This window comes from Mus pahari, chromosome 11 (assembly GCF_900095145.1).
Source record: "Mus pahari chromosome 11, PAHARI_EIJ_v1.1, whole genome shotgun sequence".
Taxonomy (NCBI): Eukaryota; Metazoa; Chordata; class Mammalia; order Rodentia; family Muridae; genus Mus; species Mus pahari.
The window spans coordinates 21799807-21826417 of record NC_034600.1 but is presented as its reverse complement, the minus strand read 5'-3'; positions in this window follow the sequence as shown (position 1 = coordinate 21826417).

Genomic DNA, 26611 nt, shown 5'->3' with positions numbered 1-26611 from the left:
TGTTTTTACATAAGTTTTTGATAAATAATTTTTACATAGATAATATTCAGGGTTGAAAAATATTTTTTCAATAAAGCAAATTGTTTGTACTTTTTGGTATTGTTTATGAAGTCAGACTTACTTTGGAATAAAATGCGTATTCTTTTTTTTTCACATTTTCTTTAAAATTTTTCTTTTTAATTTTTATTTTGCATTTAGATCTTTAATCAATTTCAATTTGTTTTGCCTTTTCCATGAGGTAGGATAAAGATTCTTGTTTCCCCTCTAACCCTGATAACTGCAGTGTCCTCTGTTCTCCTAGTTATTTGCTATATATCAATCATAATCTACATTTTTATGTATGCATAGCTACAACTTTGAAACCCATTTTCTTTTCTATTGGCTTATTTTCTATTTGTGTCAGTCCCATATCATTTGAATACTATACATTTGGTATTAGGGAAATTAGACTCCTATTTTTTCTTTTGTCTTCAAGTCTGTTTGTTTCACTTAAAATATGGTGATATTGTCCAATATTTTAAAGTTGAAAGTAAAGGAGATCTTTTATTCTTAATAGACACTACCTAGATCCAAGCTGCCAGCGCTCTGCCTGCAGGTCTAGGCTGAGAGGAGAGAACCTGTCCAGCCTACTGAGAGGGAGGCGGTCAAAGTAGGAGCCCATTTAACTGTATCAATCTTTTTGTTTATAAAAGGCTGGGAGAGGAGGTGGAGTTTTTGCTGAGGTGAGATGACACAGGGGGAGGGGAAAGGTGACAAGGGGTATGGGGTGACTGACAGAGCCAAAAAGTTATTCTATGTCAGCAGCAGCCAAAGGCAGGCTTAAGCAGGTTGTGCTGAGTCACTCCAATATGGAAGTGGAGCCAGGCTCAAGTTTGTCTTCAAGGCCCAAACCAGGGCCAAATAGAGCCCAACACCAAACCCATCATTCATCACTTTTGAAAACCTCATTAAGATGAGAGACTGGTATGGAAGAAGGAAATTAAAGTTGTAGAGATGGCCAGTAGAACTTTCAAAGTCAAGAGACCACTTTTCCTCTTTTTTGTAAGGATATGCTGGCCTGAGAGAGCAGCCAAGTGTCTGACTGTCCTGGGCTGTATCCCAGGTGAATATTGATCTGACTGGAGGTGAACTACCATTCAATTGGGCTGTGTGCTCTGAGAGTCAAGCTTCCACCAAATCTCCCACACAGGTGGAGACTCCAAGCCAGGATGATAAGAGCCATTGTGCTCTGCCTTGCCGGCAGCTGGCCAGGAAGAGTTTTGAGGCTTATCATTAGCTTTGACCTTTTCTCCTTTTAAATCAAATCACATTTCAGCTGGGTCAAAACTGCATATATTGATGCACTAGTGTGACATTTTAATACACTAATTTACATTGTGTGATGTTTAAATTAAGGTAAATTTTACTATGGCCTTTAAGTGCTAGTTGCTGCTTTGTGGTAATAAGTTTTTTTTTTGTTTTGTTTTTTTGTTTTGGTTTTTCGAGACAGGGTTTCTCTGTATAGCCCTGGCTGTCCTGGAACTCACTTTGTAGACCAGGCTGGCCTCGAACTCACAGAAATCCGCCTGGCTCTGCCTCCCGAGTGCTGGGATTAAAGGCGTGTGCCACCACGCCCGGCTGGTAATAAGTTTTAAAATACTTTAAGTTTTTCAAATACATAGCGACACTATTAATGGAGAGGTGGGAACAATGTCTAGTCTCTCCTACTGTCCCCAGCCACTCATGTCGTCTGCCACGCTGCATACATCTTGTGGCACCCGACTTCTTCCACACATGATTTCACACATGATTTTCCTATGACTTCTAGGTCAATCTCTGTTACAGCAAATGACTAGATTTCATTATTTTGTGGTTATACAGTATTATATTACATAATAAAATTATGTATCACAGTCCCTCTATTTACCAACTAATACTATATAAAGTTGTTTGTGCTTTTTAAATATTGTGAGTAATTGGTCTTCCAATGAAATGGAGTGCAGGCACATTGAGTTCATGTGTTTTGGACAGACGATGAGATTGCTGTGCCATATGGGCATTCTGTTTTTAGTTTGTAAAGAAACATATTAATTGTCTTTATGATTACTGTATTAATTTCATTCCCATATCAAAGTGTAAGAGCTCCCTTTTGTCCATGTACCTGTCTGTACTTGTTACCTTAAATTGTTTTATTATTAGTCATTCTTAAAGGAATAGCATGATATTTCATTCTGGCTTTGACTTATATTTCTCTGATGGTCAGTTATAGGGAAAAATTTTCCCTTATTTTTCTTTTGGGCATTTCCATATTTTCTTTTGAGAAATGCTGATTTAAGTCTATTTTCTATTTTGGAAAGTTTGTTATTTGGATTTTTGTTGTTAATATTTTGGAGTTCCTATATATGTGATTATAAACTCATATGAGATGCATGCCTTTTTTCACATTTTATTAAAATAACATCTTTATAGACATGAGGGGTGGGTCCCCTGTAGGACTGTAGGGCCTCACAGTGTCCATGTCATCCTTGAAAGGGGATATGTCATTCAGAGGGAGGCAGAAATAAATTTTCACAAACTGGGCTCATATATTTGCATGTTTCTAGTTCTCCTGTGTGTCAAGTTCAAGGACAGATATTTACCAGGGGATTAATTTAGTCATCTGGGTTTTTATAAATCATAAGTATACATTTTACTTTTTTGGTAAAAATGTATTAATTTCTAAAAAATATGCAATAATAAATTGTACCTTTTTATAGTGGTGATAATTTTATGTAGCGGTTTCAAATTAATTGATAGTGTTTGTCCCAGAAAAAAATGAATTAAAGGAGAATGCTACTAAGCAAAAAAAAAAAAAAATAACATCTTTATAAAACTGAGTTGCTCCTCTCATCTGTAGAATTCCTAACATGTCCTCTCTCATTTATTAACCAAGTTTCTTTTCCTCTCCTGACTGTGTTTCATTGAATCTGTCAAAAAAAAAACCCACCAAAAAACAATAAACTATAGATTCAAACTAAAATACTACAGATACTAGCTACTGAGAGTCAAACCAATTTGTAGTGTAAAATTGAAAATACTACTGGGTAAAAAAAACAACTAGAAGAACTATAAAGTGTGTTTATAAATAACATAGATGATTTACAAATAAAAATTGAAATTACAAACTCAATAGATGTATTAGATACACTGAAATAGGGCACTAGTAATAGAGAAAACAAATCTGAAAAATGTTTTTAGACTTTACAAGAACGAAAAAGCATGGAAATGTGAAAGTGATACTGTGTTAAGTAACAGGATGTACAAAATGTGCTCTAATATGAACTAGTTTGCACTTCAGGAAAATTCAAGAAATGATTAAGCTAATTTGAAAAGATAGAAGATAATGAATTATCAGGTTTGAGAAATATAAGTTTATATAATAATCTAGATGCAATTTAGTTAAACTGGATTATATGTAAAACAAAAAAAAATCTTAAAAGTTATAAAAGACAGATGACCTAAATGGACTGTGTGAAGCAATATTAAGATTTTAAATTGTGGCATTAAAGAAAAAAATACAAAACCTAAAATACTGAAAAGAATAAATAAAAAACAAAGAAGAAGAAATTAGGTTTAAAACAGCCCATTTCCTGTGCTATTTCGTAGGAGGGAAAATTATTAACTATATTTAGTTGCTTTATAAGTATGAAATGGGAATTTTGAATGTTGTGCTAAGAAGCACTCATGAGCCTCCCAAAAAGACCACCAAGGAGTGAAATCTGATGCAATTGCATTAGGGTCTCTTTATTCAAGCTTGAGATTGGGCTACACCATCGTCCCTGACACAGAAGAGTGGGAGGGGACCTTGAGCCTGGTTTCAGGTAAACACTTATAGAGGCAAGAAGGGGGTATCTAGCTTGGTACATATCTGATTGGGAGGGGGGGTGTCATTATGGTCTTTAACATAATTGTCTGGTGCTGGGAGCCAAACCATAAACTTCACTTCCGCTTTCCTCCTGATTGGTGGTTGCTAGGAAGTGAAGTTTCAGGGGCAGGCTGGTAACCTGGGGGTGCCGTTTGTTGGGGAATAACCTGGAAACTGGTGCAAGACACCGGTTTTTTTTTTGGGGGGGGGTGGGTAACCTGGAAACTGGTACTATGTGCCAGTTTGTTAATTAACTCCAGTTCAACTTTAGGTCAGGTTTTCTAAGATGGAATCTGAACCCAAAAGATTTGGTCTCTCACAAGGATAAAGATAAAATCCATGTCTTTTAAATAGTCATAGGAAAAGGAAAAAGTGCAAGACCAGAGAGAAAAATCAATGCAGGTACTTGCAATGGAAATATTGGATAGAATTGGTAGAAACAAATCAGAATTTACTAATAATAATGCTAACAATAATCATAAATGGACTAAGGTCCTTGTCTTAAAATATATAGATCATTAAAATAATATTTTAAAAACAAACAAAACAATATTTTAAAAATTGTAATCATATGTTGATCACATGATGTTAAGACATATGGACTAGAAAAATGTAAAGGAAAATAATGGGGAACAGTACAATGAAGCAAAAACCTAAAGGAAGTCAGGATATAGAACAGAAACTAAGCAGATATTAAGCAAAAACATTATTAAAATTATGAATGCATTATATCCCCAGAAAAGTGTTAAATAACCAGGATCATGATACATTACCCACAATTCCCTTCAGGCTTAAAGGATCCACCCATTCAGTTGGTGGGGTTAATAGTTCTCTAGCTAACAGTTCTTACCTGCCATTCTGTCATAGAAGTTGCATCTTATTCAAGCAACTTCACATGCCTTTTCCATGACAGCTCAAAACACATGACTGGTAGACCATCATGAGAACGTACAGGGCCAGCCCATTTTCAGAATGTCCTACACAGTTAGTTGAAGTATTACACTGGGATTGTATCCCATATTGTTTTCCCTCTCTGGTCTATTCTGTGTCACTCCCTTACCTTTGATCAACAACGTATTTACTAACGTATTTACTAACATCCCCACACCCTGTTTGTTCAGTTCTATCTCAGAGGCTGTCTTTGAAGAAACATAACCTGGAATAGTTGGTACTAGAAGTTAACAGGCGTGGTCATGGAACTTTGGAGTAGTATTGCTCACTTTCAGCAGGTACTCGAAACTCCTAAATGAGAATCCATGGATCACAGATGACTCTTGGCATAAAATGACAAAATTGCAGTTGTTGGTCCCTTCCTTAAGGATGACTTGGAATGGAAGAAATACATTAGCTTATTTTATGTCCCAGAATTTAATATAATAACATAGTAACTATACAGATAAAGGAGTTGGATGAGCCTTTCTCTTTGTTTTCCACATTTTTATGGTATATTGTTTCATTGCTATATTTTATCGCTAGTTCTGGCCCATATCTTATTGTACTGATTTAAAAATTAAAATTTATAAAAATACAGACCAAGGGAAAACATGTATGTTTCATTATTTTTTGAGATCTCTAAGCCCAAATGGTCGTTTGAAAAAAGATTTATTTTAAAGGCTGAGAACATGGGTGATGTCTGAGCTATTAAGAGTGTGTACTGCTCTTGCTTGCAGAAGACTCGAGTTTGATTCCAGCACCACGATGGGTCACTAAAAACTACCATTAACTCTAGTTCCTTCTGGCCTCTGTGGGCACCAACCCTTGCATTGCCCATACCCGTACAAGACACATAATGTACATAATTAAAAACAAAAATAAACCTTTAAAAACCAGAGACTGTAGAATCACTAATTAAAAGTGTGGAAGCCAGGACATCTCTTTGGAAACATGTCTGATTCAGACAGTGGACAGTGGCTGAGCACCGAAAGCCCGGTTCTTAGGCATACAGGCAGTAACACTCCACTGTGGATTGAATACAGTCAAAGTGTATTTTGGTACACTAGGATAACAAGGCAACAAAATATAGTGGTGACCCATATTTTTCTCCTTTATTTTGTAATTACTCACACGGCTGGAAGACCAAGTACAGGAGCCTGATTCCAGGCTCACTGAGTTTTGGCAGATACAACATTTGAACCCAGTGACTGCCTAGTCAGGAGGGCCACTACTGACTCCGAATCATCAAAAGAAATCCAGAAAATCAAGACTTACAAATCAAAGGGAAGATACCCAGCCCTACACCAAATCATATCCCTTTAAGCTGCTTCTGGCCATAAGCCATTTCTTCTTTCACATTTAAAATGCATTGTGAATCAATTTAAAGAAGTCAGGCAAAGGTTTATTCATGTTCTGTAATTAGACTGTAAAACCACGAGCTGAGAAATAAGGCTTTCACTCGAATCAGAGTGGAAAAGCATATTCTTTATTTTCTTCAAAAGAGCACCCTGCACATTCGGAATCAGTTTCTTTCTTCCTTTTTTCAAAAAGCTCTTTGGGCGCCCTAACAGAACATTCTTTTAGAAAATGCTTTCTGAGGTTCAGTCTGGAGGTTTATTTTAGATGTGACCACCTATGTGAAATGCAGGGGTTATTTTCAAAGGAGTTCTTTCATTTGTCTTTGTGGGAGAGAGGTTGCCTCAATCAAAATGACATCACGTTTGTGGGACACCTGTGAAACAGGGCAGAAGTTGGCTCCCGTACAAAATACTTTGTTTTCCTTTACTTTGCTGTGGTTGTTAACTTGATTTCTTCTTTCCATAAATTCTTTAATTGGTTTAATAAAATATACAACAAGCTGTGAATGCCCCCTTTCTATCGGTTCCACTGTGCACGTTTACATAGTGAAAGAGAGCTAACCCCAAATCACAGTTTGTTACAAAAAAGAAACTTTAAAGGTTCAGAGAAGCTAAGAAATATTTGAACAAAGAGAAAATTAAATACAGGAAGGGATTCTTTGATAATAATTTTCAAGTCTACATTAGTTGATCTTGCATAAAACCTCCTCAGGCACTCTGTAGGCAATGAAGAAGCTATAACCTTCTTTATTATCTCTGAAGCATGTGAACCTTTATTGCCTGAGGTGTTAAGCTAATTTTTTTTTAAGGGCAGAACAGGAGACAGGGTTTTTATAATAACCATTGCTGTGCCCGAGGGTAATCAAATAGGTGGGTATTGCTCCAGGTTGATGCAAGGTTATAGTCCTGTCCAAGAAAGCCTTACCTATTCTTTTGATAGGCACTCTCATGGAATGATTAGATATAGGGTACAGGATTTTAAAGTTTCAGATCACTTTTATGACTGAGAGTATCAGTGATCCCTCAAATGATTTCAGGTTAATATTCAGTTATTAAAAGGTAAAAACCCCAGTTCTGTTTGGTTTGGTTTTTCAAGACAGGGTTTCTCTGTGTAGCCCTGGCTGTCCTGGAACTCACTTTGTAGATCAGGCTGGCCTCGAACTCAGAAATCTGCCTGCCTCTGCCTCCCGAATCCTGGGATTAAAGGCATGCACCACCACACACAGCTAAAACTCCAGTTTTTGAGGCGCAATTGTACTTCTTATCCCCCACCATCCCTTCTCTCTACATCCTTATCTCCATCTTTCCTCAGCATCTTTTCACATAGTATTTTATGTATTCATGGAAGCCCAAGGCATTTCTTTCTCAAAAGGTTATTTCTTACTACACCTTGTCTTTTGGTTTCTAAATGAGACTTCACAGTTTTCTAGGTCAGTGTAGAGTGGAAGTACAGGTCAAGATGTTAAGAAAGGGATGTATCAGTGAAAACAAAAGAGAACAAATGGGTGAAGCCAAGGAAATGACCACAAATATGGAGAAGAGAGCATGGCACAAAAGGAAAGTAGAGTGTTTGAAGGCCAGGAAGGAGGGACAGTATGATGTGTTCGATGGAGAATTAATAAGAAAGGAAAACTTACCTGGTTTTTTTTTTTTTTGTGTGTGTGTGTGTGTGTGTGTGTGTGTGTGTGTGTCTTGGTCTTCTGCTGTTGACTGGTACTTCATGTCCTTTATAAGGTAGTTCTATTTATGAAAACCAGACCCTGGTCAATTTTATGATTGAGGCTGGGGTGATATAGAGCGGAATATATATGATATCGAAATGGGCATGAATTCTGATTTCATTGATCTATAGCTTATACAATTTGAGGGTTTTGTTTTAAGAAAAATGACTCCTGTTGTGAAGGTTAGGGAAACACAAAACACAACACAAGCATCTTTCAATTATTTTACAACAACTATCCTACCACCCTGATGCATATAACATAGAAGATGGCACACACACACACACACACACACACACACACACACACACACACATACACACACGAACATTTTGAAAGTTAATGGGTTCTATGAAGACTTTAAAATTTAGAATGATTGCAATATAGATAATAATCAACTGTCTGACACATTTCTATAAAATTTTGTTAGTCAAAATTTTTGTTGCATACATTTAATTGTATTTTAATGTAGTTATTTTGTATGCAGGAAGTATAAAGCATATATACATATATGACAATAATTCAAGAAAAAGGGAACCATCTATATGAAATGAAGTAGAAGGACATGGTAGAGGATGAAGAGAGGAGATGTTGTGCCAGGAAGTACTCATGAACCCAAAAAGACCACCAAGGAGCCGACCCCAACATAATCCCTTGAGGGTCTCTTTATTACAAGCTCGAGCTTGGACTCTGAAGGACGGTAAGATGGAGCAGCCCCTAAGCCCTCACCAGGATAAGCTTTTACAGGAAATGGCAAGCAAACAAGGGGGTTTAAGCCAACAGGTGGGTGCTTTGAAGCAAAACCATGAACAATCTCAAACAGTTTGACAGTATATTTGAAGCAATCAGACTAATCTTTGATTGACTGCTGCTAGGAAGTAGTTAGAGAGTAATTCTGGGATATCAGCCAAGGACAAGCATGGGGTACTTTCTGATACTTAGGTATAGTTTGGGTTCAGCTGCAGGTTAAATTCCCAAGGTCTTTTTCTTTGAAGATGGAGGCTGGTGCCAAGATGGAGTAGGTTTAGCATCTCAGAGAGAAAGGGGTAAATCATATAAATACAGTAAAAGTATATAAAACCTAAAAGATAAATTTAATTTATAAAAAGAAGAGGAAAGATGGCCTGTGCATGCAAGCTTGCTCTGTGTCCACATGTAATGCCATCTCCTATGTTATATGCATCAGAATGGTTGTTGTAAAATAATTAAAAGATGATTGTGTTGTGTTTTATGTTTCTCAAACCTTCACAACTGTGAGTCAAATAAGCTTTCATTCTTTGTAAATTACTGAGTTCCAGGCAATTTGGTGTAGTTACAATGTATGTTATGTTACTTTTCATGGGGGGACATATAATAAATAACTATTCATTACAAAAAAAGAAAACTAATAACAGACTGAAGAAATGGTTTCTATTGTCTAGTTTGGTGAACTGATGAGTTTACTGGGGCTCCTAACAGGAGCATGATGACGCCTCATTAGCTGCCTCTCTGTAATTTGGGTATGGGTAGCGACACAGGAAGCTGTATAGCTGGTGCTCTCTGCTTAACCTGCAAGTATTGTCCCTGGCCCTTTGTCTCAGAGCAGGGTTACTGCACCTACAACCAGGGAAAGGTCTCTTGAATCTTACATGTTTGATTAGCATCCCTGGTTCTGTGAGCTCCACACTCTGCACTGCATGCTCTTCACTCATGCAACCCTTGCCAACAGGAGTGACTATTTTAATCTCTAGGAAATAGTTGCATAACACAGACAAGGTACAGTTTGCACATGGCGTTTTATCTCTAATCTTCAGATGAAGATTTATGTAATAAAATCCAGGACTTATGTATAAAATCCTGTTGATTTAAGATCTAGTCTCAGACTGGATCCCATGACTAGCTTCCCTTGGTCATAAGCTTGTATATAGCAAAGTCTGGTACTTCTCATCCTCCATAATTACATGTCCCAATTCCTTGTAATAAACAGTCTTGATTTTGACTGATACCAAAATCCCACATGCTTCACACATTTTAATGTATCTAAGGGTTATGGAGGTTAAGGAATGGATACATTCTAAGACATGTTCATGCTAATATTCTTAAGCAATTTCTTTAGCAGTGTATGGCTTTGTTTTGCCTCTGCACGGATCAGAAAAAGTCATACTTAAGGGTTCAACTAGTAATACTTTGAGGGTTCTCCTACCTGGTGTTCATTACCTAGTGTACCAGGAAGGTGTCACTAATAGGATGAAGCTAGTCATGGTTCTGCTAGAATTTCATATTAACAAAAGTACTAATTACAGAATCTATCAACTACCGCCCCCTCCCCCAGATGGTCTGTGATATTTTAGAATGTCTTGGGTTCTGCCGCAGGAAAAGATCACATTGTAAGATAGTTCTCTTCAACAAGTGTTCAGCAATACCCTGAGGGAGGCTAAAACTGTATAGTCAGTCACACTTCTCTTTATAGGATGGGGGAAAACATCTGCCCCAGTGAGTTCATATTGGTGTTTACCTTTCAGGGATTTATAGCTGCTTTACAAGTTACAGACTCATCTGAAACTTGAAGAAAATGTTCATTTATTCTAATAGAAAATGGGCAGTCTGTGGGTACCTCTTCATACATTCCTAACTGACCACCTCTAGCCCACTCTCCCTCAAGGAAACTCTCTGCTACTTATTAAATTTAACCAATGGATACATAGACCATACTGTACACACAGAAGTATTCAAAACATTATAACAGGCAGTATAAAACCAGCAGTGAAACTTTTAAAGTTCACCATTGACCAAGACAAAAGAGCTTGCGGCCTATGAATTTAAATTGTTTTATTTAGTATAGGTGTGACATATTAAAATATCATATACATTAAATAGAAGCTTAATACTTGTGGAACTTTAACATTGCTTTTCTTTGGGTATATCTTGAAAGTAAGAATATATCTCTGAGACTTCAATTATATCACTGATGGGATTTTTTTTTTTTTTTTTTTTTGTAGCTCTTGAAAATAGATTCGTCTTTCCTACAACATGGCCTGACCACAGGTTCCCTTCCTTCTACTCCTCCTAGCTCTCTAACATCTCTTCTCTCTACCAGATCCACTCTCCTTTGTTTCCCTTCAGAATGGAGCTGGCTTTCAAGAGACATCTTGCAAAACACAACAAAACAATGTACAATAAGATAAGGCAAAAGCCCTCATGTTGAGGCTGGACAAGACAATAGAAGAAACAGAGTCGCAAGATGTCGGCAAAAGAGTCAGAGAGACATACCATCTCCCATTGTTATGAGTCCTACGTAAACACAAAGCTAACAGTCATAGTATATATGTACAGAATGTGGTGTAGATGCCTGCAGAGCCTGTGCTTGCCACTTCAGTCTCTATGAGTACATATGAGCCCCACTTAGATTTTAATGAGCCATGTTCTCCTGGTGTCCTCCATCCTCTCTGACTCTATAATCTTTCCTCCCTGTCTTCCACAGGATTCACCACTCAGAGGGGAGGGAACCAATGGAGACTTCAAACTTAGACTCTCTGCACCCACTCTCATCTACATGTTGGAAATGTTAAGGAAACTTTAAACAAGGTGTTCTTGGAATAAATTAAATTTTAAACAAAAAGAAGATAATGAATAGAGTACTGAAAATGGCAAAAGGCCCTTCTTACGCACACTATATGAAGTAAAATTAGATTGTGAGCTCCAGACTGACATGACCTGTATTAGAGTCACAGAAATCTAACCTAGGAAGCCTAGCTTAGACTCTGTACCACACTTCTTTCTATGAGCAATTGGAATAACTAGAGAGCTCTATCTCAGATGACTGCTGTGAAGATCAATTCTTTGCATATGTATGAAGAATGGTATACATTAGCTATTTTCATGACATATGGTAGGTTGAAGAAAGTGGTTATCTTGATGGGAAAGTAAGCATACTATTATTATTGCCCATACTCACCACAAATAAGAGGATTCAGCTCCCTTTACAATCATGTCACAGTAGGCATGGGCCAGGTAGACCTCAGTTGTGAAGGGAAGACGTGAGTGAACTTTGCATGGAGAAGCAGGGATTAGAATTCCCATTGTAGTATGCTGGCTTTCAAGAAAGAAAGAAGGAGGCTAAACTGAGCATGCCTGCACTCAACTGAGCAGATAAGATGAGTTAATCTTCCTTCTATGTGACATATGTATAAAAATGAGAAGTTCCAGCTGCGTTTGTAAAAAACACCTCATCGTTGAAGACTGCTTCAGAAGAATGGGGCAAATGGAAATCTCACAATAAATGATCTTACACACAGAATACTGCTTGGTCATTTTCGATCCAAAGTGGCAGAAGACCAATTTTAACACATGTGTAAAAGAGAGCTTTACATTCTTACATGGAAAGAGTCCAAGAAGCATGCCTCAGCCATGAACTTGCAGGTATTTAAAAACTAAATCTCTCCCTGCTTTTCCTGCACTCCTGCTGGGTATTGTTTAAACCTATTTTCTCCTGCTGAAGATAAAATTTGTCAACTCAGCCAAGAACAATGCTAGAAACAGGTGTTCTAACCCTATGACATAAAAATCAAGTCTCTTCTCCAAGATATGGAAAAAAGAGCACTGAGAGGTTAACTGCTTTTATTGGCCAGCTGCTTGACTTCTTGCCTCTGACCCAGTTCCTTGGCCATGGGAGTGGTAGGGGTGGGTCACCTACTACTCACACCCCTGTGATTAATAGTGTCACAAGAATCATGCTAGAGTGAGAGCTGCTTCCACTTTCCTGAGCATTATGGAGTCTTTCTTATTTCCTTGCATAATAGAGGATTACAACATTGAATGAAGGCCTGAAAGAGAAAAGGGTGAATATTGCTTGGCCATACCTCATTCCCCCATTATTTTTGGCATTCAAATTAATTACTGCATGTATTTTAAAACTATACAATATATTTTAAAACCCACTTCTCTAAATCTTTAAGGAGTAGCCACAATTAAGGCCTTAGGGAGATTGGTGGAAATAAAGGATAGACTGTTTTAAGTATAGATCATAGTGACCAATTAATAATTAGGGACATCTTTGAGTTCCTGGAAATCTCCTATGTCCAGGGCCAGATAAAAAGTCCAGGGAGGCCAGTGTAGCTGGGTCATAATGGAAAGACGGCAGCAGTGTAAACACTGGCAACTACATGGGGACTATTAAAACAGCTATCCAGACTAGGAGAACCAGGGGACTTGTAAAATAAAATGTGTTTGTTCTCTTTCATGGAGTTTTTGGATTCGTTCATATTTGAATTCCACTCGTTTCTCCATGGACTCCCAGCTAAATTGTACATTTTTTTTTGGTAATATGTTTCATCATGGGAATAAACAACATCCAACCTATGAATTGATAATCAAATAAGTCATAATGTGTGACTGAAATAATTTCTTACAAATGCAAAGGGAACACTTCCATTTGTTGACTTATGCACAAGAAGCTTCAATTTTAAATGCCTGTTCAGGCAGTTAATGTGGCAGTATGGTTTATGGCGTGTGAGTGCAAGCAATGAGGGGAGAATGTTGGCCATGATTACAGGGACCTTTCCAGTAACCTTTTCAAATGGTGCCCCCAATTGTGTAATATGATCCTAGGAACATCGTTTTTTTTTCTCATTTCCCGTGTACATATTCATAAGTTCTATGCAGTGTTTCTTGTATAATTTACTCTGGGAACCCAGAGAAAGCAAAGGTAGAGTGAAGAAGGATCCCTTGTATAAAGGCCATAAAAAGGTTTGCTTCACTTGACTCTTGGACCTCATCAAATCCTGCAATCGCTGGGTTATCCTATCAGTACAGAGAAGGACAGATCTCTAGAACTTTGAATTGGTGTTCATGTGATGGGCTGTTTATGGAAGGCTGTATTTTCACTGAATTTCCTTGAAGTCAGCCTCTCTCCTCCTGACTTATCCACCAGTACCTGCATTCTTCTCCTCCTCCCCGGCCCCAGTCCCCACCTGAGTATTTGTCAGGGATTGTCATCCTGAAGATCTGCGTTTTCTGGACATTGCTCTCAAAATGTGTCATAGGATTTTTCCTTAGACAATCTGCTGAGGGTTTTAGGTATCTGACTAAATACTATTCTATTTGCCATGGTGAGTTTTAGTAGGCTTTACCTGTCAGTTAATAGACCAAGTGGTTCTGTCTATATGATGAGCACAAAGCTGACTTCCCACACTAGCACCTAAGCAAGAGGGATTCCCAAGCAGCTGCAATGAACTTCATTTGCAATATTCTCCTTCCCACTTACACAGCTGACTGCTTTTGGATTCCAATTCAGCTCATTTCTGTTTCAGGATTTGGCCTTCCCATCATATTTTGAGCTTGCCAAACTTACACAATTGCGTATATGAACCAATTTCCTTAAAACTCCCCTCCTTCCATATTTATCTATATTATATAAAATCTCATTCTCTATATAAATGCATTTTTAAGACTACATTGAATGGTTTCATAGAACAGTACTTTGGAAAGCTTTGCAGTTTCTCATGCAGAATGATTTGCTATGTTTGTATTGCAAGTGTGGCTGTTGTACAGACAAGCAATTGATGACTGTCAGAACTGATTTTGGCACTATGGGTCAAGAGAGAAGTTGATATTAACTAGGAGCGACCAATGCAGAAAAGGGTAGAGTGACATTAGATTATCAAAGGTCATTTCTTTAGTGTTTTGGCTATTTTTGCTCCCTTGTTGATGAAGTTCCTGTTGTAAGTTCTCAGGGAGAATAACAAGCATTCCCTTTACATGAGACCTCAAATGTGGATCTCTCTATATAAGTTCCCTAAGACTGGCAGAGAGCCAACACAAAAACTTATATCTAAAAGTTGCTAACTTCTTCTTCATTGGGTACTAGTACTTTAGAGATTAAATAATATTATTGCTTTTCTTTTTCTTTTGCATTTCTTTTGCATTCTTGTGCAATGGTTTAATTGCTTTTAACCTTTTAAAACATGTCCAAACACATTTATCATTGTGCTCTGGAATAGTTGAGTAAAGTCTATTGCTTTAGCTAGGGTTTCCTCAGACCATTTTTCAGATAGAGGCCTGTGTGGTTGGTAATGCCTGTTGAGAATTGATAGAGTGGTTGAACTCGAGCAGGCACGCTACCAATTGAGCTGTTGATTTCCTTTGTTTGCTTGTATATGAGAACACTTTCATCATTGCACACACAGCTTTTGGAATTTTAGAGCCTGCAATTTCAGCAAAATGGTTATTTCAGCAAATAGTGTTGAGAGCCTGTACTAGTACTGTCTGTGGCAAAATGACAGGAAAACATATGCTAATTGTTGTGTGTTAGGGCAAGATTCAGCCCTCAGAAGAAGTAGCTATAACTGTCCTAGAGTCTGTCTGACCAGAATTTCCAGGTATTGGGATTTATGTTTGGAACAGTGGTCAAGAACGTTAGTTTCTGATTCTGATCCTTAGAGTTAAATGACTTGGGCAAGTGGAGATCTTGACCTTGCCTTGATCCTGCTGACTCGCCCTGTTCCCACACATGTAAATCAAAAATCTTAGCAGCACCAGATTCATTAGTTCCTTGCAATGATTTTAAAATATAGACCATGTGAAAGAATCACAGCAGGTGTCCTCAGATGGTAAATTTACACAACAGTATCACGGCACCTGTGTTTCGACTGTGACTTTTCCCTGAGATTAGGTATAAAAGTTTTCTACTAGCTGGGCGTGGTGGCGCTTGCCTTTAATCCCAGCACTTGGGAGGCAGAGGCAGGCAGATTTCGGAGTTCGAGGCCAGCCTGGTCTACAGAGTGAGTTCCAAAAAAAAAGTTTTCTACTTACAGTGCCATGTTAGCACACAAAAGTTTTGAATGCTAAAGCATTTTTTTTTTGTCTCAGAGTTTGAGATTAATATACTCAAACTTGTATTTCACTATAAGTTAGTTGCTCAGAAAATATTCTTGAATGGCTATATGTTAAATAGTGTGGCAATGTTAATAGGTGAAGAAAAAAGTGATACAAACTATCCAGCACCAGCAGGGTCTATTGTTTTCTTAAATGAGAATGTAGCCATTAAACTTATTTTATTTATCTATTTACTTACTTATTTACTTCATTTAATACTTATTTATTGTGTATGTGTGCACATATTTCTGCATGCCAAGGAGCATATGTAGAGGTCAGACCACAACTTACAAGAATCAGTTCTTTCTACTGTGTGTTTTCTAGGAGATCAAATCCAGGTCATCAGGGTTGGCAGCAACTATCTTTATGCACTGATAATCTTACAAGCCCAGCCAGTAGATTTAAGTCAACATTATTTTGCTATGTATTTGGCACTGGCCAAGAGTTCAGTATGCAAATGGACAGTGTGTATTAGTATTTCCAAAACCAAAATGAAATAACAAACAGACACTATAAAATAAATAACAAAAAGAAAGATCAATACTAATTTTTCTACATTAAGCATAGCTAGACTATGGTAATCTTGTAGTACCTTCTTCATAAAATGCCTATTCTATTTTTTTATTAGATATTTTCTTTATTTGCATTTCAAATGCTATCCCCAAAGCCCCCTGTACCCCACCCCGCCCTGCTCCCCAACCCACCCACTCCTGCTTCCTGGCCCTGGCATTCCCCTGTACTGGGGCATATGATCTTCGCAAGACTATGGGCCTCTCTTCCCATTGATGGCCGACTAGGCAATCCTCTGCTATACATGCAACTAGAGACACAGCTCTGGGGGGTACTGGTTAGTTCATATTGTTCCTCCTATAGGGTTGCCGACCCCTTTAGCTCCTTGAGTACTCTCTTTAGTGGCACACACTGGTAGGATTTGCTGAAGGAGGCAGAGGCAGGAGGATCACGAGTTTGAGGCCAGCCTGGGTTGCCTATTCTATTTAAAATATTTTGGGATGTTCTCTTTAATAAAAATATCCAATTATATCTCACTAAAACTAAAAGGATGTTAAATAGTGTCTCACTCAAAACACATGATAATTATGACGTTGAAAGCATTATGGCTAGTTCTTCTATTTGCTCTATTGCCTGATATTTTGCTTTTGATTTATATATTTATTTTAAATGTTCCCCCTCATCTGATCCGTGACCTCTATAGTTCTTATTGAGTTACAACTTCTGGCCACACCAAATTCTGCCCTCCCTGTCATAGGAAGTCACGCAAGGAAGAACATTGCTTGACTGTTTTGTTTGTCTGTTCACATCCATCACATTTCACATCTTCTGAACCACCATCCTTTCTATGCTGTCATTTGACTTGACCTACCTGATCTTCCCATGGTACTTTAAGAGCTTTGTATGTCTTCATTTCTTGTGATACTTAGCATTATAGCTAGTAGGATATCAAGGACATGCTTAGATGGGATATCTAATTGGTACAGTAAACATGTTATCTGGGTGATGCCATTGAGAACAACAAATTGACATCCTGTCTTGGACTGAGCCACCATAGGATGTTACAATTGTAGGACCCCTGATTGAGCTCAAAAGTGTAATTCATTCACCTGTATGGTGTGATTGTATTTTGAGAAAGGGTTTGTGGTAGGTGTAGCTTTAGGAACCAAGGTGTTTGGAGCTGCAACACTCATTTTGCTCTTGCTGCTAGATTCATTCTTTGCTGTCCTCTATGAGTGACAGGGATCCTGACCAATCATAGACTGTATTCCCAGTTTCCAGCTGAGTTTAGCCAAAAGAGAGCTTGACAGAAGGCAGTATTAGAAGTATGCATTTTTCACAGGCTCTAACTTGTCACTCTTCATGTTTCCAGTCATAACTTCATTTCCTCCATATCCAGCTGAAGAGGTTGCTACAGGTTCTGATAATTTTGTGTCCATTTTGGCATACCTGGTTTTGTATGTTGCTAATCTCATTCTCATTTAGATTTGTTAACTAAAACATGTAACACATATAAGATAGAACAATTAAAAATGGAGGGACTCATACTCAATGTTGTTGCCACTGCAGTGTTTATTTGGCCTTTCAAGAAATTGAGAGCTGGAGAAAGGGAAGGGGGTAGGGGGAGAAGGGAGGTTAAGGGTGAGTGGGAGAAGCACAGAGAGAGTGACAGAAAGGAGAGGAACTGGGACATGGAGAGGGAGAGAGTTGGATGCAAGGAGGGGTTGGGGAAGGAGGAAAAGGGGAAGGAGAGGCTCAAAGAAGGAGAGGAGGAAAGACAGGGAGGTGAGATAGGGTCAGAGAAAAGGATAAAGGGACAACCAATGAGGGAGAAAGAAAGAGAGAGAGAGGGGGAGAGGGCAAGGGAGCGAGACAGAGGCTGAGAGCAGCTGGATCAGATACAATCTATTATGATGATATCATGTGTTCTAATATGTACATTGAAAGGAATGCAGAAACAACTAATGCAGTGATCTACTCTGTGCCACACCTCTGCTTTCCTGGGGATCTTCCTCTTGCCCACTTGTAGTTCTCTGAACCTCTTCTTACCCTGAGGATTGTCACATTCATGACTTGTATTTTCAAAGAAACTTTATTTTACTTAATTGGCCTAAAAATTGTTTTCCTGTTTTGAAAAAAATGTATTCCAGTCTCAACCAAATTTCTTTTTATAAAATTCTCTTGTTTGAAACATATACCCAAAGGACACCATCTAGCTAAAGATGATGAGAAAGGAAGGATTAAAGACATGAGAATCACAAAAGGAATGTCCTTTCCATGAAAAAAAACTACAAGAGCAAGTTACTAAAACAACATGTATAGCCCACTGACAACAAATGGGAGACCCTCTAGAGTTACTAGCAGAAAAAGGGATTTAATCACTGCAGGAACTTGAGAATCGATTTTTCTGGCAGAGCTCAGTGGAGCCTGAAGGGAGACAAAGGAAAGCTTGTGATGTGATGGAGATGAGCTGGGAGAATTGACTTTGGCACTCTGACCCCCCCAGAAGGAAATGAACCATGCATAAGCACATAAGCAGTAAAAAGAGGGTCAGCTGCTACTTGGATGAGTTTTGATTTTAGCTTGGTGCCACTGACAGGTCTGACAGCAGGACACAACGTCCCCCTATACAGGATTAGTAACCCAGTGGACCAAATCACCATGAGCAATTGTTGGTGACAGGGGGGGCTTTCTGGACATATCTGGAAGTCACTGGTGGGCACCTAAGTTCATATCCCACCCAGCAGTCCAAAGATGCCTTTCAAAGTGTGTAGGTTCTTTGCTATAGAAGCTGATTGCTTTTTTTTTTTTTTTTTTTTTTTTTTTTTTTTTGAGTTTATTTTCGTAGAACTGGAAAGATACTCTAAGGCTCCTAAAGACTGCTTCTCAAGGAGAGGTGAAATTATTTTAATCAAAAAAGAAAAAGATAAATTTTAATTTGTCCCTTTATGAACTTGTGTTTGTAATAGAGCACAGTCTGCAGAAAATTAAAGCAAATTCCAACCCTGAAGGTTACACACATTTTCATTTGATTTTGACAGTCTAGCCAGTGAGAGTAAGCCTGGGAAAGGCTGATTTTCAATGGTTTGAAAGCATTTAATTTTCTCTGCTGGTCCACAAAATGTTTTGCTTATAGATCACTATTTCATGATCTTTTTGTTTTCTACCTTTCTTGGAGTTGACAGCAGAGAAGCTCACTGGTTTCATTGGGTTTTGGTTTTTGGCTTCTGTGATATAAATTGAAGTTAATATTTGGCCACTCAGCCTTCACAATATTTGATGACATTTCCTCAGCATTCCCCAGAGGAAGCAAGTCTGCAGTCTTTCACACTGAACCAGAGTGCCAGTGTTTGTCCAAACTTGGGGGGAAACTACTCATTGACCTTTGAACCAGGGCTGTTCTGGTTTTGTGGACATTGATTAGTTGGGAATGTCTCAGCGATCAGATTTTGTTTAGGAAAACTGAACTTTGTTTCTTTTTACTAATTTTTAAAGAAAGCTCTATTCAAACCCTTTCAAACTCTTACCAAACCTTCCTTTAAAATTCGATGTTTTACTGAGAAGATTTATTTAGATTTGATATTTTGTATATAGCTTACATGAATTGCTTTCTTTAATTAATTTTCAACGTACATGATTTCAATGCCAAAACTAGACTCAAGACCTTAGTAAATACAAAGCCAAAACCAAAACTCTTTGAGACCTGGAGAAAACAAATATAACTTTCAGAAACTGCAAAGTACTTATTTTGATTTTCAAGAAAAACATCAAGAATTTACTCCAGGATGGTTTGAAGCTAAATTTTAAAGAGTGGACCTATGCATAAAGAGCCTTTTCATCTCGCTGGTAACCTTTGATTTCATAAGCTTAAAATCCTACACACATCCAAAGGAGCATATTACCCGTGGAAAGACATGATAACCAAAGCTGGGCAAAGAACCTTGGAATACCCCCATCTCGCTATTCAATCAGCCTCTTCCTCTAAACTCCCCTGCTACCAGATGATGGGGGAGGCAGATCTGAGTTTACAGTTCCTGGTCTTCTGATCAGCTGACAATGTAATGTAGCTGCTCTTTTTGAATAGATAGATGGTCTTGAAGAGATGAAAGCAGCCTATCTCTGTGCTTTCTCAATGCTCACAGAACTTCCCTTCCCCCTGCTCTTTCTTGCAGCTATCAAAGGGATCCCCTCCCCTCCCTGGCCTTTCAGAAAGGACCTGATCAGGTGCCAGAATATTGCTATCTCCATTTCCATATCCCTAACGAACACCCCCCCCCCCCATTGCAAAAGATGCCGGCTTGAGAATAGACAAATGGCAACCTCACTCAGCCCTGTGTCCTCGAGGCTGGCACTCCCACTGATAGACGGCTAAGCACGTTCCAGTGAAGCTGGTGCTTGTCCTTGGAAAGAGGGAAAACCAAACATCCTTGAAGAGATAAGGGTCCCATATTTGGGCCATGAGAGAAAGGTAATCAAGCACCCACAGACAGCTATGGCTAGCTGCAAAAATATACTAGTTCCTGAGAGGACCATAAAGTTATTTTCCAGGTCAGAAGAATCCCACCTCCCAGTTGAGCGATTCTGCCTCACTGCCTGCTGATCAAATGATGTTGTGTTTGAAAGATGACTTCCCTTGTCTCCTCCCTTGTCACCCTAAAATCTAAAGAACCCCTGATTATGCTTGTATAAAAACACCAAACCCCTAGGCGCAGGTTACACTCCTCTCCTGCACAATGGGAAAGTTTTCGATGGGAGTCTGACTCAAATTAATAAAAGACTCTCTTGTTTCACTACATCGGGTCAGTGGTTCTGAGAGTTCTCCTGGGGATCTCGCAGTGACCTGGACACAACAGTCTTCAAAAGCCCCAGACACTCACAAACTATGTCATTTAAATATATATATATATATATATATATATATATATATATATATATATATATATAAAGACTTCTTTTGACATTGAGACATGTCAGATCCTGGTAGTACTCCATTGACTTGGAAGAAGATAAGTATCAAAGGATCTCTTTTTGCAGATGGCTTCAATTGTGGCAAGCTAGCCACTGGGCAAAGAAAATGCCCCAACTTCATCTGCCCCAACTTCATCTGCAGACAGATTGCTGTCCAAACTGGGCAAATAAATGCAGGGAAATTAACAGCCAACTCTGCCAAGACAGGATACTCAAGTCCTTAACAATTCCTGCTTCACAAAAGGCCTATCAGGTATTCAAGACCAGAAGGCTGAGATGATGCTCCAATTGCAATCAGTTATTTTTGTAATTTCTGTACTTTATATCATCCAGGGTTTTATGCCTGTTATTTTATGACTATGCCTATTAGGATCTGAAAATGATCACGCCCACAGTTAAAATGGACCTTCCTACAACAAGACACATTATCAAGCTCACCCCACTGAAGGCATGTCCACAGGCCCATTCCAGGTGATTTTAGACACGGTCAACTTGACAACAGGTAATGATCCTTACTTTTATGTGTATCAGTCAGTAAGTTCTTACTCCAAAATAAAAGCATCAAGATTCTAATCTGCCAATCTTATGGATTTCATGGGAAATTTACATAAAGCAGGTACCCAGAACTAATCGGTCAATAAAAGGGAAAGAGTTGATGAAAATAGTTCAGGTCTTTATTCTGTAAGTACTGGGTAAAACATGAGAAAGTAAGATCTGGGGGTATTATTTCTTGACAAGTTTATAAGAAAAACAAAAACATCTAAACCATCAATTGTTTGCCTTCATAACATCTCAGCCTCATCAGTTAAGTTGGTCTTTGTGAAATCATGATATCAGCAGGAATAGCTAACTTTTTTTTGGAGTATTAGTCCCTAAAGTATTTTAACCTCATTTTATGTACTGATTCATTAAATATCCCTTTTCTGGCTCATTTTGTCTCTCCTAAGTCTCTTGAATGCTGACTACTCTGCAGGACCGTGATCTCCAATTTTGTGGAGTAACTGCAAACCATTCTTCCTTGAACTCAGTGATTTTTCCATTCCATGTAATTTTACACCACTGGTCTCTAAACTTTACAAGGGAGAAAGAAGTCAAAACCTTTGCATACTAGCACAAAGCCTTCAAGCAGTCTTTTATGAAACATAATAATTTTAATTTATTTGAGAATTTCATACATGCATACAGTATATTACATGTCACTCCAACTCTTCTCATGTCTCCCATTTTCATGCCTTCTTTTTCATTTTTATTTTACATAAGGCACTGAGTTCAGTTAGTGCTGCTCATATATGCATGGCTTCTGGCCCATCAACTGGAGCATAGTTAACCCACCATGGACCACATTCCTAAAACCAAACAAACCAAAGCTTTTTCTTCCCTAGCAGCAATGAACTGTCAATGGGCATGGGAGCTCATGTCTTTTTCCCTCATACATGATGGATGTTGACTGACTTTATTTTGTTATGGTCTTGTATAGGCTGTCAATTCATGAGTGTAATGATCCTGTGATATCTAGAAGAGAATGCTGCAACATCTTTCATGGTGTTCTCATTGAACAAAGATGCTTCTCTGATGAGGACTGAGTGTTGTACTAATTTATTTTAATACAGATATGTATTAAAGGCAGGTGGATATGTTGTCTGTTTAGCACAATAATAGTACTAGGCTCACACTAAGGGGCTCTAACTCATGGGTTTTTGGCCAGGTTTTCTGTATTAGGCATGAGATATGTCCTGGGGAATGGATCTTAAATGAAACCAGAAATTGGCTGGCCACCTCTAAAATATTCATGCTACTATTTTATTCATGGGCCATATCTTAGTAGACAAATCATTGCTGTAGCTCCCAGGGTTCACAATTGATAAGACTGTTGATAATTTTCCTGTTCTGACATCCTGAATAACTTCTGGTATTGTGAAGGTTTATCCAGTAGGGATAAAGCTTCCAAGTTAGTACCAGCTTGGTATTTCCAAGTACTTGACTGAAGTGTGTGGTATCTTGGAGAATAGAATCCTATCATAAAGTTCTGGTAGGCAACTAAGAGCAGTGGTAATAACCTTCATTGTATGGAGGGTTCAAGGAGCTGTCCTGACAACAATTCAAAGAAAGGTGTCCTGCATCAGGCACTGGATTTTTTTTTATACATGACAATTATATATGGCAATTCATGGTTTTAGAGAAAAACATCTTGCTTCATGTACATATAATATCCCCCTCTCTCTATCATCAATCTATCATCTACTCAGTAGGTTTTCACATTCATCCTAATGTTAGTTAGCTCTCCTTCCCATGTTCTCCCTTTCCCTACGTATCTATCACCTTCCCCACTTAAACCTAACCCCAATTATTCCCTTTATTGCCTTAATACTTACTGTTTTTTCCCTCTCTTAAAAATTTAATTACCCCTCCCATACATACAATATCTCCTTTATGGTTTTTCAGATCTAGAGCTATTACATTTTAAACACACAATTCAACTGCTTTGATATTAGTACCTACATAAAACAGAGAATATGCAGTTTGTCTTTGTAGGTCTAGGTTGTTTTTTTCTCAGTATATTTTTCTCAGTTTTATTCATTTACCATCTAATTTCATTTTTCTTTATAGTTGAATAAAATCAATTTTTAAGAGATACTATATTTTTCTTATTCTTTCATTAGTTGCTGAACATCTTGGCAGTTTTCCTTCCTTATCTCTTGTTGAATAGAGTAGCAGTGAACATGGATAAGGGTTTATCTTTATGGTATAATACAGTCTTTTGGGTATATACCCAGGGTTGCTATACATGAGTGATAACAGTAGATCTACTTCTAGCTTCTTGAGGAATTTTCACAATAATTTTCATAGTGGTTGTACCAGTTTTCATTCTTATCAATAATAAATGAGGCTCTACTTACTCTACATCCTTGCCAGTATTTTTTGCCACCTATTATTTTTTTAAAAATTTATTCTTTATTTATGTTTATATATGTGTTTGTATACATGTATGAATATGTGAATGTATGTGTGTATACATATAGGAATGTGTGTATATGTCTGTGGACATGAGTGTAGGTGCTCATAATGCCAGAAGAGAATGGTTCCCTGGAGTAGGAGTTATAGGCATTTGTGAGTTTCCCTTTGTCGTTACTGGGAACTAAATTCTGGTCCTCTGAAAGCATTGTGGGAACTCTTGATCTCTATGCCAACATTCTAGTCAAGTCATTTGCTTATTTAACTGTAAAAATCCCACTATGTTAAGATGGAATCTCAAAGTATTTTAGTTTACATTTCCCTATTGACAATGGTTATTGAATACTTCAAAAATATTTCTTAGCTCCTTGTATTTATTCTTTTGAGAACTGTGTTCAGTTCTATAGCCCATTTTTAAACTAGGATTTTTTGTTTTCTTAGTGTTTATTTTATTTTTAGTAGTCTAGATGTTATTCTTCTAGCAGGTATATATATATATATGCCAAGACTTTTTCTACTATTACTTTGTGTCTTCTGTTATGTATTAACTATGGTACAGAAATTTTTTAGTCATGAGATTTCTCTTATTGATCATTTGTCCCAACTCTTGTGTGACCAGATTTTTATTTAAAATAGTTGTTCTACCCAAAGCAATCTATAGATATAAAATAATTCTCATAAAATTCCAATGAAGTTCTTTATATAGAAATTAGAAAAATAATCATAAAATCCATAAATTCCTAGATAGTCAAAATAATCCTGAACAATAAAAACACCACAGGAGGTATCATCATTTCTGATTTCAGTTCATACTAAAGAACCAGAACAGTAAAACTATTATTATGCTGGCAGAAAGCAGACCCATTGATCAATGCAATATAATTGAGGATCCAGATATAATCCATGTATGTATGGTTATCTGATTTTTGCCAAAAATGTCAAAACATCATTCACAAATGGTGCTGGGAAAACTGGGCATCTTAGGCAGACCTTAGGAAAATAAATTCCAAATAGATTAAAGATTAAAATGTTAGACGTCAAGTTTTGAAGCTTCTGAAGACAAAGTGTACACATCAAGCATTCCTTTTTAAAAATTATTATTTAAGTTTCTAAGTAAGCATTCAAATGTGCTTCATTCTGACTTTCTCATACATGCGAGTCATTAGATTTTATTTGGATTTGTCCCTTTCTCCCACTGACCTCTATTGTGTCACGTTCCCCAAACCCTGGCTAGTGCCTCTTGCTTTAGTTTCTCATGCTTTACTTTATTTTCTCTCCCCATGCTTTCAGATACCCCTCCCCATGATCTCCTTTATAGCTTCATGAGTTATTTTCAATGGGTTTTTGTATCGAAAAGCAAGTGATCAAAATACTCACATGTCTAATTGGCTGTTATCTATGGAAATATCTTCATTTCCACATAGCATAATAAATTAAAATCAGGTTTGTAGTTATTTATGCTATGCACCTACATTACCTTTCTAATATTTTGTGCAAATGATAAAAAAAAAAAAAACCTTTGTCTCTCAGAAAACTGCATCTATGGTTAACATAGGGCCACACAAGATGCCCTGCCACCAGACTAGAGTGTCTGCTAAACATGCTGACCAAAGGCTGACCTAGCACAAAGCCAGCCACCCCAACAGTTATTACTAGCCAGACTTTCAATTACAGTATCAACTTTCTGGCGAAAGACTAGAAAATAATCATTCTTCTTTTCCCAGCTATAACTGAAAGAAGGATACAATTGTAGTCATTAACCACCAAAATGAGGAGGTTAATTTACTTTGCCTCTAAATACAAATGCTAATGTAACCATGTAAATATTGCCAACAATGGAAACAAACAGAAGACTAAGTTAAACCACAAATGTACAGGCCCTTACCACTTGGCTAAACATAAGAGGAAGCAGTATTGAAATCATGGCATTAGGCTTTCATGTAAAATGAATCGTAGGACTGTATGGGGCCAGCAGAGCAATTTATCAAATTGAACCAATGTGAAGCTGGAGATAGGGATATGTTGAAATAAGGAAATATATTTAAAATAGGGGAATAAGAGAATTTATACTATTTCTTAGGAACTGAATATTTAAGTCTCTGCTATCTCAAATATCCTTCCCTGTGCCTACAATTTTTCAATCCGTGGACTACTGAAGGTGTAGTTTGGGGACACTTCTAAGGTACACATGAGCTCTCCAGAGGGCAAAATAAGAAGACAGTTGGGGTAAAGAACCAAGGGAAAATAGTCGTGTCTTCAGCCCATTAGATGCCACTACTAAAGCATAAATGGGGTCTTTTACTGGCTATCATAATTTCTACATATTCCCACAACAATAAATTATACTCAATTTATCTTGTATCCACATGGTAGAAATGGACAATGGTTTCTAGAGAATCTTTCTAAAAGCAAATAACTTTGCATATGTTAGGGAA